We start from the raw sequence: 12,899 nt of genomic DNA, 5'->3' as shown, positions 1-12,899 counted from the left end.
TAGATTTTTTTTTTAGGTATTGGATCAAATTGGGATATCTTCCGCATTGAGGAAGCTTAAAAGTGTAGGATATTGCCTTTTATACTTGTTGTCCCATATCAGTTTCCATTCTCCCTGATTATTATACCCTCTCCAAATCTGCTTAGCCATAAGAAATTCATTCATGTCTCTTATTCTTCTTAGACCTAGACCTCCCTTTCTTATTGGTTTACAAATCTTATCCCACACAATCAGATTCATTCTCTTCTTCTCCTCGACCCCTATCCATAAAAAAGTTCTTTGAATTTTTTCAATAGCTTCCGCAAACTTGGCAGGAATTCTGAAAAGGTTGATGGCATAAAGAGGAATACTTTGAAGAGTTGATTTCAACAACTGAACCTTACTATCTTGGCTAAGAAGAAAACCTTTCCAACCTACTAACTTCTTATGGAATTTGTCCACCAAAGCTCCCCAGAAAGTATCATGGGGATCTTGGCATAAGGGGAGCCCCAAATAGGAAGCAGGAAGACTCCCCAATTGACACCCCAAAATGTTGCTTATTTTTATCATTCTTCTCTCTGGAGTATTGATGAAGTAAATAAATTTTTTAGACCAATTAATAAGTTGCCCAGTAGCTGACCCGTAACTATCCAATGCTTTCTTTAAACTCCTTGAATCTTGCACTGAAGCCTTCCCCATAACTATAGAATCATCCACCATCTGCCGATGGGAGCAAACTTGATCCACTAAAGATGGTTTCAATCCACAAAACTCCCCCTTCTCAACCAGCTTTCCAATGCATCTCCCCAGACATTCCGCCATGATAATAAAATTAACCAGAGATAGAGGATCTCCCTGTTTGAGTCCCCTTGAGGACTTGAAAAAAGGGGAAGGAGACCCATTAATTAAGACAAAAAAAGAAGCTGAATAGAATAATTGCCTAATAAGACTAATACTTCTAGAACAAAAACCAAAAACCGAAAGAACTTTCATCATTAAATCCCAGTCCACTCTATCGTAGGCTTTGGATAAGTCAAGATTCAGAAGAAAGCCTTCCTTTTTAGCACTAGACAAAGAATGAATGTTTTCATGGACCAAAATTATCGAATCCAAGATTTGTCTTCCACGGACAAAACCACTTTGCTGAGGATAAATGATAGAAGGAAGCAGCTTCAGGATTCTAGAAGTCAGAACCTTAGAGATGATCTTGTATAGAGAGTTACAAAGGCTTATAGGTCTAAATAGTCCATGGAATCGGCTCCCATCTTTTTGGGAATAAGAGCAATAAAAGTGTCATTTATCTCTTTCAAAATTCTTCTAGCACCAAAAAACTCTTTCACAGCTCTGGAAACATCATCTCCAACAATATGCCAACACATTTGAAAAAAGAACATGGGAAAACCATCCAGGCCCGGAGGCTTGTTACCTTCAAAGGAGTTGAAAACTTTCAGAATCTCATCATTGGAAGGGATAACAGTAAGATAAGAGTTCTAATCTACCTCCAGGATAGTTGGGATACAATCCATAAGGTTCTTTTGAGATTGCAGATCCAAATTCTGATCCTTAGCAAGGAGGTTGGAGAAAAACTCCATGGCAACATTTCTCATAGATTCTTCCTCTTCAACAATTCTACCATTAACTTTAACCTGTGATATCCTATTGATGGCCTTCTGTTTTAAAGTGGACATATGAAAGTATTTAGTGTTTGTGTCCCCTTCCTTCAACCAAACATTTCTTGACCTTTGTTTCCAGAAAGTTTTTTCTTTTGCTATTATGTCATGATATCTCATAAGAATTTCATCTTCAACATCTCTTGAAGTATTAGTATATCCATTATTCTGAATCTCATCCTGAATATCTTTTAGATTTGAAAGAATAGTGGCTTTCAAAGCAAAGATGTTCCTGAAGGATTACTTATTCCACCTTTTAACATTTTCTTTCACAAAATTCAACTTTTTGACCACTTTATACATAGCATTACCTTCAATTTTGACTTGCCACCATTGCTTGATTTTGCTTTCCATATCCGGGTGTTTAGTCCACATTATCTCAAATCTATAAGGGAAGTTTCTTCTATTCTTAGTATCAGCCGTGAAGGATATAGGATAGTGATCCGATCCTGCCCTTATGTGAGCAGATAAAGAACAAAAGTAAAGATTAAACCAATCTAGAGAGATAAGAGCTCTATCAAGTTTGACCTGAATTAAGTCCTCACCGCTCCTTCTATTAGTCCAGGTGTATTTAACTCCTTGCAAATCTAGGTCATGGAGAGCATTTTTATTGATGAAGTCCATTAAATCCAATCTACTGTCCAGATCGGTTTGGCTCCCTCCCTTTTTCTCATTTTCCTTCAAAGGGGTATTGAAGTCCCCCATAATCATCCACCCATCTTCAACAAACCTACTTCTTAACAAGGTTAATTTTTTCCAAAAATCACTTCTGCCAGTCTTAGTGTTAGGAGCATACACATTATTTAAGACCCATGAGGTGCTCTCTTTCAAATGCTTAAATTTGATACAAGCTAGATTGTTGTCCTAAATCAACACTTCTCCCTCTACAGTGTTTTTATTCTAGAAAGTAGCAATACCTCTCGAGGCTCCTTCTGAACTACCACTGCTAACTCCTCCATTACTAAACATTTTCAATCCTTCTACCTTTTCCTTTGACATTTTGGTTTCTTGAATCAAAAAAATATCTAGGTTTTTGTCTCTAATCATACTTTTAATTAAATCATGTTTGTGAGGATTATTCAATCCTCGAATATTCCAAGAGATGATCTTCATCATTTTTTAGAAATACCTGCCTCAAAGATGGTTCTTTGAGTCCCATCTGCTATATTCTTGCTTGTTTCATAGTCCTCTTCTTTGCATTTTAATATCTTCCTGGAGAAGTATGCCAAGCTCCCACATCCCCAAGTCTACTTCTGGTATTTCTGGTTGATGTATTATTGTTGTTGTTGTTGTTATTCTTTTTTTTTTGTTCTTAATCTTTCTTTTATCCTCCATTACTTCTTCTTCTTCCTGCTTTGACTCATTCTTTCCCAATGCCTTTTTGATGTCTTCCTCATCTCCCCATTTTGGCTCATTTTCCTCCAAAAAAGTCAACTTTACCTGAGCTGGAGAGGCTAATGAAATCTCCGATAGCCCTTGATCAAGGATGTTATCAGGTTGTGCATCTTGGATCTAGCCTGCTCAATTTTCTTACTCAAATAAATTTGATACTAAATTAAAATTATCTCCTTCCTCTTTATTGTCTTTGGATTGATTATCTCCCTTATTCTTTTGACCGTTATTTCTATTCTCACTCTTATCTGAGTTTTGTTCTATCTTATCCTTTTCCTTTTCCTCATTTTGGCTACTGACTTGTGACTCTCTTTCTCCATCATCTGAATCCTTGCCATTCTGCTCCTTTTCCTGATGGGTGATCTTTTCATTATCTCCTTTCTTCGTTTCATTTCCCAACTCTCTGACTAACACTTCCTGTGTCCTTCCAACCTAGGACTATTTTTCCTGATCCAGACCATCAGAAGGTGATGCTTTCAAAGAGCTGTCCACCTTTTTCCATACTTTAGTTTGGGATTGAGATTTGACCATATTACTTGGGAATTTTTTAGCCCAGTGCTCTACTTTCTTATAGTGAAAGCATGTAGCAGGGATTGTTTCATAAACAATATTCTGCTTCCATTTGCCAAGTTTTGATTCTATCTCTATTTCCTCTGGCATATCTGTTTCGGGCCCAACTCCTACAAAGATTTTGGTATAAATAAGTCTTCTTCTGGATGCCATGACTGGATCAATGGTGATAAGCTCCCTGAAGGCATTGACTATTCCTGCAAACACATCTTCCTCCCAATATTCCATTGGGAGCCCAGGTAACTTTATCCAAACTGGAACTTGGACCACAAAATTTTTCTCTCTTCCTGCATTAGGGTACCATTTCTGGATATACATTAAATATTTGCCTATTGCCCAAGTACCATTGCAAAGGATATTTTTGTGATCCTCCTCATAAGAGAAAGAAAAGGACATGCGTCCTTTGTTCATAGAAACCACATCTACCTGACCAATCAAGTTCCATTTCCTCTTAACAAACCCACGAACGACCTCAATGTTCGGTCTTGTCCCAAAAAAATTGCCAATCAAAGTATTTTCCATTCGAGCAATGTTATGATCTATAATTTGGTCAGGAACAGAAATGGCAAACTTTCCTTGAGACACATTCGAGGTATTTTTAACCGGGGGCAAGGATGACTTACCTTTAGGTTTGACCCCAAACAAAGAGGACCATTTACCAATGTGTCTAATCGATCTGGATCCCCCCTTTAGATCCCCTGAATTTGGCGGGTTCTCAAGATCCTTCCCATTAGATTCTTTTCCTTCCACTATGTCCTCTAAACCGCTTGCCACTTGCTATCCTGGAAATGCTTCAAGTTTACCGCCTCCCAAATTTAAATTTTGAACTTGACCATTCCCCTTGCCAGCTGCTATCTGCTCCTCACGTGATCTGGGACCCCCTCCTGGGTCCCCTGAGTCCAAATGAACATTGAGTTCCTTACCATCTGAACTCTCCCCTTCTATAGGGCTCCTTGAATCTTTTGTTGCATACTGTCTTGCTGCTGAACCAGTTCTCCTGCCCAAAAAAATTGAATTTTGGGCTTGACCGCTCCCCTTCTCCTTCCCGCTCCGCTCCATCAAATGTTAACAATTCATTTGTTGCATATGAAGCATTTGTTAGTGCTGAGACATTATCAAAGGAAATAGAGGAAAAATATGTGCTACAAAGGCTATATACGGATGAAGAAGTTCAACAAAAAATCAATAATATCAGAATACACACAAAAAAATATGGAAAAGGATTCAACATTCTTCTGAAAATGGGATACACGAGAATAGGTCCTATAGGAAAAAGAAAAGAAGCCATCTCAGAACCCATACAACCTCATACTTAGTAGGCTACAGACAAATCAGGCTTAGGGTATGGACAAGTTACTCCACAAGAAGAAACATCTTCTAGGTAGCAAAAAGATGAACATGACAAAAGATAAGAGAAACTTGCAATCGAAAGAGAAGAAGCCTTTGCCAAACAACAAGAACAAGCAAACATAAGATTACAAAAAGAGTGAACTTCTAATCAGTCAAAAAGACAAAATAAAGGCACTTCCCAAGCAGAGTCAACTCTCAATCAAAATAGAAAAGAAGCTAGTATAAAGCAAGGAGAACTAATATCAAGACTAACAAAACTAAATATTAGCCCAAAGGAAGCTGAATATGAGAGAAGAAAAGAAATATGAGAAAAACAAAAGAAACAAAACAAAAGCTATATGAACAAATCTGCAGATTGTAGGCTACCAGTAAGACAGATTCCATTGAATGGGAATGGGATTCCTATCATTCTGAAGAATCAACTAAAGAAACCTGCTATGAAGAAGATGTGGGTGTCGATGTAGTCCATGCGTATGCAGAACAAACGTTAGGAACTAGATCACTTGAATTAGAATCACATTCGACCGACTCGGATTTAATCAAGGATGATCGGGAACTACTTGCGAGAGGTCATTCTGATGAGAGTATCATCCTAGACATTGAAATATACATTGAAGACTTTAACATTTCTATCATGACCCTTAATACCTTTGAAACATCTCAACCTGAAGATCCCTTACCTTTAATACATCCTGAACTTATTGACTGGGATAATGAAAGACATACTGAAATTGATACCTTTCCTAATGACCAAGCTATAGCCTTATACCTCAATGCAATCGAGCCTATAACAAATTCCACTGGGGATTTCACAAACGCATCTTCTAGTCAAGTGGGTGCCAAATCTCCCAGTCGCAAAAGTAAAAATAAAGAAAAAAATATTTGGTCTAATGCTGAAAACCATTTATTGGAAACATTAGATCAAAGAAAATTAAAAAGAAAGGACACATCTAACGATGAAAACCTCCTTGAGGCGCTGAAAGATGGGAGATTTGACACCTTACTTGAATATTATCAAGAGAGATCATCTATACTGATTGAAGCAATAGAGGAAGTCAACATTGGAACAATAGATAAACCAAAGATTCTACATCTGACAACCTCTGTATCAAAACAAGAAAAGCAGAAATATCTGGAATTTTTCAAAAGACGACAAATCAATTTCGCCTGGTCATATGCAAGCATGCCAGGGTTGGATCCAGATCTTATAATGCATCACCTAAATGTCGCTTTAGGAGCTAAACTAGTAAAACATAAATTGAGGAAGATGCATCCTCATATAGCTCTCCTTGTCAAAGTAGAACCGAAGAAATTACTAGACGTGGGATTCATCAGACCTATGGCATATCCCCAATGGGTATCAAGCATAGTTCCTATTTCTAAACTAGATAAAAGTATCAAAGTATACATAGAATTTGGAGATCTCAATAATGCATGTCCAAAGGATGACTTTCCTTTGCCTAATATTGACATCATTGTCGATTTAACTGCCAGACATTCCATGTTTTCTCTAACGGACGGTTTCTCGGGATATAATCAGATTAAAATAGCTCTAGAAGATCAAGAAAAGACAACTTTCATGTGTCCATGGGGTACTTTCTGTTGGAACGTCACACCATTTGGATTAAAGAATGTAGGTGCTACTTATCAGAGAGCCATGACAACAATATTTCATGACATGATGCATACATTCATGGAAGACTATGTGGATGACATATTGGAAAAATCATACAACAAAGAGGAACATCTAGAAATACTGGAAAATATCTTTGATCGGTTAGAACAATACAAGCTAAGGCTCAATTCTAAGAAATGTGACTTTGGTGTCACATTAGGTAAGCTATTGGGATGCATTATTTCAGCTAGAGGTATAGAAGTAGATCCGACTAAAGTTAAAGCAATCATGGAAATGACATCTCCCAAGAATATCAGTCAACTCAGATCACTTCAAGGAAGATTGCAGTCAATTAGAAGATTTGTTGCTCAGTTAGTAGATAAGTGTCAACCATTTACACATCTATTGCACAAGAATGTTCATTTCAAATGGGACAATCACTGTGAAGAAGCATTCAACAAAATCAAGGAATATCTCATGCAACCACCAGTTCTAATGTCACCAATTCAAGGAAAGTCGTTGTTACTATATGTATCAGCCACAGGCATATCATTAGGAGTTCTTCTCTCACAATAGGATAATGAAGGAAAAGAGCGAGTTGTTTACTACAACAACAAAACAATAGTGGGACATGAGCTCAATTATTCACCAATAAAAAAAGCATGCTTAGTAGTAGTATTCACTTCCCAAAAGTTGTGACACTATCTACTCTCTCACTCCATCAAATTGATTGCTAAAATAGATCCATTAAAGTATTTGCTCGGTAAGGCGACATTAACAGGAAGATTGGGTCATGATCCTGAGTGAATTTGATATTGAATATGTGGACTGAAAAGCTATCAAGGGACAACTTATTGTATATCAGCTGGCTGAAGCACCACTTCAAGATGATCATCCCTTAAACATTGAATTTCCAAATGCTGATATACTCACAGTCACCAAACATATATGGCATTTGTACTTTGATGGTTCATATACCCAGCATGGATCAGGAGCAGGCATTTTATTCATCACACGAGAAGGTCACACAATTCCAAAGGCATATAAATTGAGTTTTCCATGCACAAAAAATACAACATAATATGAAGCTTTGGTCACATGAATCAAGATGGCCATAGAATGGAACGTCACACAATTATAGGTTTTTGGAGACTCTCAGCTCATCATCAATCAAATTAATGATGATTATCAAACAAAAGATGACAAACTAATGCCTTATAAAAATATGGTAGATGATTTCAAGAAGTATTTTGTAGAAATCACTTTTGAGCAGATTCCGAGAAATGACAACAAAGCAACAAACGCCATGGAAACACTTGCTTCTCTACTGTAAACACAGGAAAATCAAGAGCGTTACCAATTCCTGGTGGAAGAGTTGTTTTACCCTACCCATAATTATCTTGATTCCCAAATTATTTGTCACCTTGTTGGACATGATTCCTCCCACTATGGCCAAATTTATACATACCTGAAAGATAACACCCTCCCTCCCGACCTGTCGAAGAACCAAAAGAGAAATTTCATTCGCCAATCTTCCCATTATACTCTTGTCACGGATACCCTTTTTAAATGAGGTGTGGATGGTACTCTCTTAAGATATCTCGATCAAGAAGAATTTGAGAAGGCCTTAAATGAAGTCCATAACGACATTTGTGGCATTCATTCAAGTGGTCTTACCCTTTTGAAAAAAACTCATACGCTTGGGCTATTATTGGCCAACTATGGAACGAGATTCTTTTCAGATAGCTAAAACATGCAAACAATGTCAGATCCATGGTAATTTAATTCATGCACCCGCACAAGAGCTTCATGCTTTGACAACATCTTGGCCTTTCTGCTAATGGGGTCTTGATCTAGTAGGAAAGATGAATCCTCCTTCATCCAATGGTTACAAATTCATCCGGGTAGCTACGAAATATTTTACAAAATGGATTGAGAAGGTACCTCTCACAAATATCACAGGAAAACAAATTGTTGCATTTATCTTGAACTACATCATATGTCGCTATGGCATACCCATGACCATTATCACTAATAATGGGTGACCGTTCATGAACTGGGACATACAAGAGCTTTGTGAGAAATTTTTGATCCAACATAGATTCTCCACACCCTACTATCCACAAGGGAATGGACAAGCATAAGCATCAAACAAAACAATTTTGAAAATCCTCAAAAAGACAGTGAATGATGCTGACAAAGATTGACATATTCAATTGAACCTTGCTCTATGGGCCTACCGTACCAGTATCCGCACACCAACAAGAGCCACACCTTTCTCTCTTGTCTATGGATCAGAAGCAATACTGTCAATAGAAGTTGAGATACCTTCTCTACGAGTATCATTAAAAGGACTTATCCCATATTAAGAACAACGAGTATCCAGATTGCAAGAGCTAGAATTGATCCATGAACGATGACAAAATGCCTTTGATCATTTGAAGGTGTATCAGCAAAGAATGTGTTGAATTTATAATCACAAGGTCAAACCAAGATCCTTTCAAGTTGGAATCCACACAACTAGTTAGATTGAGAAAAGAAAGGGAAATTTGAACCAAACTGGTTGGGTCCGTTTGTTGTCACAACAACATTTGGGTCAGGAGCCTATCAGCTATCAATGCCAGAAGGGGATCGGCTCGACGAACCCATCAATAGCATGCATCTGATAAAGTTTTATGTCTAAAAAGAAGAAAAATCCAAAAAAAATCTAAAAAGCAGAAAAATCCAAAAAAATGAAAAAGCAGAAAATCCAAAAAAATCTAAAAAGCAGAAAAATCCAAAAAAATCTAAAAAGCAGAAAAATCCAAAAAAGTGAAAAAGCAGAAAAAATCGAAAAAAGTTAAAAAGCAGAAAAATCCAAAAAAGTGAAAATGCATAAAAATCCAAAAAAGTGAAAAAGCAGAAAAATCCAAAAAAGTGAAAAAGCAAAAAAATCCAAATAAAGTGGAAAAGCAAAAAAATACTAAACAGTGAAAAAGCATAAAATACAAAAACAATGAAAAAAGTAAATTTAAAAAAAAAAATCAAATATGGGAAAAAGTGCAATAAAAATAGATGGTGAAAACCTAGCAATAGGCGCTATCTGTTAGCTAGCTCTTCCATCTATTAGTTCATGCATCCTTCTGCTTGCATTCATTTTTATCAACACTGTTCATATTCATAATAAAGCCTTTGTACATACGCAGGCTTCACAGGTGATTTCTCACCATGGTTTGGATAATTGTAGTTACAATAATATAAAGTTTGTTTCTAGATTGGGGGCAAAATCCTGAACCTAGATAGGGGCAAAATTTCCTTGGGCTTAATCAAATAGGTAGAACAATAGTTAGGCCACACTTGTCAAGTGAAACCTGAGACACATCCAACGTTGAACACAAGATCAAATTATCAACCATCAACTACCCACTGGTAGTCCAAACATGGCAAACACATCTCAATGGATGATATATTTTGACTAATGATTTTAACACTTTGATACTAATGGTTCAACTATTTTATCTTGATTTTCGCTATCATGATTTCTGAGTGACTCAAGGATGTCTCTAACTAGATAAACAAGGATGGAACATGATGTTTTCTTGTCTACTATTTGTAAATTAATCGTTAATATGTGTAAATTTGTCTTAGGACATGTTCATTGGAGTATCATCAAAGACATTTCAGATTTACATATAGAAATGGTTAATACTGCTTGCTTTATGCAAGCAACACTCAGGTCATCTTGGTTCAATTATACCTTGATGCTTTTGCTACGTTGCAATATCAAAACCCAAGAAAGTAGTGCTCAGGTCATCATGGTTCAATTATACCATTGATGTTTTCACTCACTTCCCACATTATAAAAGCTCAATGATGACAAACAAGCAATGACCAAGTGACTAGTCCAATCGCAACGTTGCATCTTATTTGCATTTAAAGTAGATTGCATTTCATTTTGCATGGGATCACAAAAGCTCATCTTTTCCAAGGCCCCTTTCATTATTTTATTATTTCTTCTACCTACCCTCTAATCATAGCCCACCTCCTTTTACACCTCTCAATCTTATCCCTCCATTTCATATAGTGTCTTCTATATAAGGAGATGCTTCCTTCATTATCAAACCCTAATCAATTATTCTAATCAATCATCTTAAGGACTTGACTACACTACGATCCTACTTGCAACCACATTCCGTTCTTTGTTGAGCTCTTGTGCACATAAAATCTAAGAGCAAATATATCAAGCAAGATCAATGGAGATAGGAAAAATGGAGATCCAAACCCTATTGGACATGTGATGGTATAATCTTTGCGATTTCGTTTGATTTGCATTGTCTTAGGTAATCTTCATATGTTATGGTGGATCTTTGTTGTTGTTAGGCTAGGGTTTTGTGGTTGAATTCATTTAGCCTTTCAATATTGTTATTATTGTTATCCATTTTCACCATATACAACAGGTAAATGGAATGAACATGTCTCTGAATGCCAGCGCTCAACCAATGTTGTGATCATTGCCCTGTTGGTCATAACCTCGGGCAAGTGCAATGCATGATAAAAACCAACATGTCAAACTAAGGCTATATCCTCGACACTCAACTTGGATCGAAGATCAAGACCATCAGGCCTCATCTGTTTGCATACCAGTACACTCAGATTCTCCTGCAAGTGAAAACACAAAAAAAGTCAAACAAGTATTCGCATGACAAATTTTAATCATACATGTTGAAAAATCAACAATATCAACAAATGTGAATCATTTAAGTCAAGTGCGACTCATTAACAATAATTGTGAACCAATAATTACAAATGCGCAACACTTATAACAATTGCGAATTATCAGGAACAAATGTGCATCAATATGAGCAAATGCGCATCATTAAACACAAATGCGAATTAAAAAGACAAATGCACATTAGTTAAGGCAATTGCACCTTACTAAGGACAAATGTGAATTAAGCAATATACAATTTGCGCATTACATAAATTTAGGGGCTCTGAACAAAATTTAGAAAATTAAGCACAATTAGGCAAAAATGAGTAAATTTTTTGAAATACGTACCATGCCTCCAATCCTGGGTGGTCTCTGGAATGAATAAACTCGATCAATAAGTGAAATCACACTTGGAAGTCGACCATGATGCTCCCAAAGTTGCAAGAAAGCTCAAAACTCATAAGGAACTCCAAGAACTCAAACGAATGCAAATGAGCAAATGAAATATCAAAATCACTATTTATAGCTCAAAATTAGGGTTTTTACCACTCCGATGGTCATGGTCCCCCGAAACTTCAACACACTTGTAGATAGATCAAACAAAATCGAAATTGCGCAAAACTTGAAACGATGGTTCACTAGCACTGTATTGGAAAAATGGTCTCAATTTCATAATTTTTTGACCACTTTTCTTGAGGGGGCATATTTACACCTAAAAGCGTCACCGGGGCATACTGGGGTATAATTTTATTTTATTTTTCTTTGAAACAACATCATTTCGACATTGAATCAAAGAGGGGCAAATGCAGACACCTAAAAATGTCTTGTCAATCATGTACTAATTTATCGTCTTATTAGTTAATTAATTCTTTAATTATTTAATTATGATTCTTCTGAACTAACTTAATCATCAGTTTCATCCATCTTACTAATTTATATCTATTAATTAATTCATCATTAACCCCTTTCTCAAATATTAATTAATTATGATTCATTCTCATAATTAAATAATCTTTATTATTTACTTAAATTTTTAATGATTGAATATTTTCATTTAAATTATTTAATTAATTAACTTATTCCACCAATCCCCCAAATTCGAATTTCACGCAATTCCAATTAATCTCATTTCTCCCAAATTCACATTTCACCAAATCTGAATTTCAATGAATTTTAGTAAATCTCATGTGCATTTCATCATTCGAAAATCAAAATGAAAATTCAAATCAAAATGAAAATGAATTTCAATTCAATCTCCTACAACACATGTTGAAAATCATAACTAATTGATCAAATCAGTTAACTCTTCAATCCCTCATTTTCACTCCAAATCACCTTCTGACTAATCAATCAATTCAGTCTTCTCCTCAATCAATTTAGTCAACTGGCTAATCAATTCAGTCATCTCCCTAATCAATTCAATCTACTAATCAATCAAATGAGTTAAAAAATCAATCTATCTTGTTAACAAATCAACCAATCCACTTAACTAATCAATCAAAATTAGTTGAACTATCAGTCAACACTTCAGTTCCAAATCTCATCCCATCTCACCTAAAAATCTATAAATTCAACCTCATTTCCCAATTTCAATCTCGAATCACTATCTTCAAAATAATTGTCTACCTTATGC

This window comes from Cryptomeria japonica, chromosome 2 (assembly GCF_030272615.1).
Source record: "Cryptomeria japonica chromosome 2, Sugi_1.0, whole genome shotgun sequence".
In the NCBI taxonomy this organism is placed as follows: Eukaryota; Viridiplantae; Streptophyta; class Pinopsida; order Cupressales; family Cupressaceae; genus Cryptomeria; species Cryptomeria japonica.
This window is presented reverse-complemented; position numbering follows the sequence as displayed.